The sequence below is a fragment of the Elaeis guineensis genome, chromosome 6 (assembly GCF_000442705.2).
Source record: "Elaeis guineensis isolate ETL-2024a chromosome 6, EG11, whole genome shotgun sequence".
NCBI lineage: Eukaryota > Viridiplantae > Streptophyta > Magnoliopsida > Arecales > Arecaceae > Elaeis > Elaeis guineensis.
The window spans coordinates 13,776,007-13,778,525 of NC_025998.2; positions in this window are offsets into that span (position 1 = coordinate 13,776,007).

Below are 2,519 nucleotides of genomic sequence, written 5' to 3' on the forward strand. Positions count from 1 at the left end.
GTAGCACGTCGGCGTCAGGCGTCAGATGTCACGTCTTGTCGTCGTCAGACGTCACGTCGGCGTCAGGAGGTCGGGCGCCGGACGATTCGGTGTCAGACGACCGGATATCCGGCGCCTTCTGGGGAACGCAGACCGTCGTGGTGCGCTGTCAGGCATCCCATCGGAAACGCGAATCGGCGCGGGTGCTTTAATGCAGAATCACGGCCCTGCTTGCCACGTGTCGGAGGTGGTTGGGCCGGCGCCCCTTGCATTTAATGAGGGCGGCGCGGCCGTCCTGGGATGGGGCGCGCCGAATCATCAGGCCACCCGGAGGCCGCCACGTGTCGCTGATCCGTGATGCTTCGGTCGGCGTGGAGACATCTCGGTCGTCGGACGGCCCTATATATGTAGGACCATCCAGACCCAGGACTCCATTGTTGACATTTTGCTGCAGAAACTCTGTCCGGGCGATTTCTCAGTCGTCGCGGGCAGAGCCTTTCCTCCTGCTTCCGGAAGGGTTTGGTGCCGGTTCGTGGTCTTCCCCTCCTCTCCTTCTTCTTCCTCTTCGCTTCTTCCTCTTCTTGTTCGGTTCCGGTGTAATGGCCGGAAATCCGACTCGGGGAGCTCGGTCGGGAAATCCGACCGACGACTCCCGATCGACTCCGGAAGTTGAGGTTTTCTCACTTTCGGGGCCGAATGTTAATCGGCTTCGGGAGCAGTATTGCATCCCGGAGCAGTTTCAACTCTCCGCCCCAGGGGCCGGCGGTCGGGTTAACAGCCCTCCGCCTGGCCAACTGGCGTTGTATGTCGAAGACCTTCGTGCGGGTCTTCGGCTCCCGATTTCGGAGTTCATCCGGAATTTGCTGAATTATTACGGACTCTGTCCGACGCAACTGGCGCCGAACTCCGTCCGTCTTATAATTAGCTTTGCGCTGTTGTGTCAGCTTTTGTCGACCAACCCTCGCATTTCGCTCTTTCGGGCTTTCTTTGTGCTCCGACCCCATCCTAAGACCCGAGGGTGGTGGCTCTTCAACCCCCGGAAGGGTCTGTCTTTCATCACTGGTCTTCCATCGTCCATTCATGGATGGAAGAACCAGTTCTTCTTTGTATCATCTTCATCTCCTTGGGGCTTTCCTTCCCACTGGGGTGTGCCCCGAACCGAAGCCAATGACAACAGCCGGGTGGAGGTGGACGACCGGGAGGACTTCCACCAACTCAAAGATATGTCGGTCCCGAAGCAGAGGGAGCTTGTTACTGAACAAGCTCTCTATGACGCCGGCTTGAGCTTGGTCCCCCGACTAGGTATCGCTCGATCCCCCGGTCCTCTTTTCATTCGGCCCTTGGTCTGGTTCTTTGATTAACACTTTTGTCGGTATCGCAGGGACACCTCCAAGAATGCGGCCGACCGACGCCGAGATCCGGCAGTTTGCATCAAGGAAGAGGCCGGCATCGGAGGCAGGACCTTCGCATCCTCCGAAGAAGCCTACTCCAGCGGCGCCGACCGTCGAAGCGTCGGTGACCGACCAATCGGAGCCAGTCATAGCGCTCGCGGCTCCGACAGCGCGTGCGGAGGAGAGGCCGACGGAAGAAGCGGTCGAAGGAACATCGGCGGCCTCTCCGGTGGCGGTGGAGCCGGATGACGTTCGGGAAACCGAACATCATCCGGCGGCGTCTGTGGCCGCAACGGGGGGTGCCGGTTCAACCTCGAGCATCCCCTCGCTGCCGGTTCCGTCGGTCGGGGCGGCCGATTGAGGGAAGGCCCCGATGGACCCCACTGACGAAACAAGGTCGGGGAGCCGCACTGTGCCGCCAAGCGCACAGTTCCCCGAAGGGGCGTTGGCGTTGGCCGACCACAACTTGGCGAGGAGGCTGTGCCAGGGAATCCTCCTCCCTGCCGATGTGGAGTCGTTGAGGTCTCGGCAAGTGACCGAGATGCTGTCCAAGTTCTACCCGACCATGGTCGAGGTAAGCCTTGCTTCGCTTTCTTTTTCCTTAGAATTTTTCTCACTATACGTTCCTGACGAACACTTGCGTCGGCAGCTGGTCTACACCATGTCGGAGCTTGAAGCCGGCTATCGGAGGTTCGGGACCGCCCGGGCGGCTTGGAAGGAAAGGTCGACGGCGGTCGAAGCCGACCGGACGATGTTGGTCGACCACCTAAAGCAGTCGGCCGACCGGGAGGCTAGGTTGGTAGACGAAGTCTCCCGGCTCGGGTCCGAGCTAAGGTCGGCCAAGAAGGAAGCCAGACACAAGGGCCGGGTCGTGCGTCGTCTGCGGCACGAGCGGGATGGCGTTGCCGCCGAACTCCAAGGCGAGCGCGAGCAGCTTTGGGTCAGCCTGGAGAAGCTTGCTAAAGCGGAGGAGGACCTGTCGATCGCCCAGGTCGATGCCGACATAGCGAAGGCAGAGGCAGAGTCGGCGAAGGACTCGCTCGGCCGGGCGGAAGAAGAAGCAAGGTCGGCGAAGGAGTCGGCCAGTCGGGCGGTGGAGGACTTCCGGCCTCCGACCAGTATCGGGAGGAGATGCTCGAGTCGGGCTTC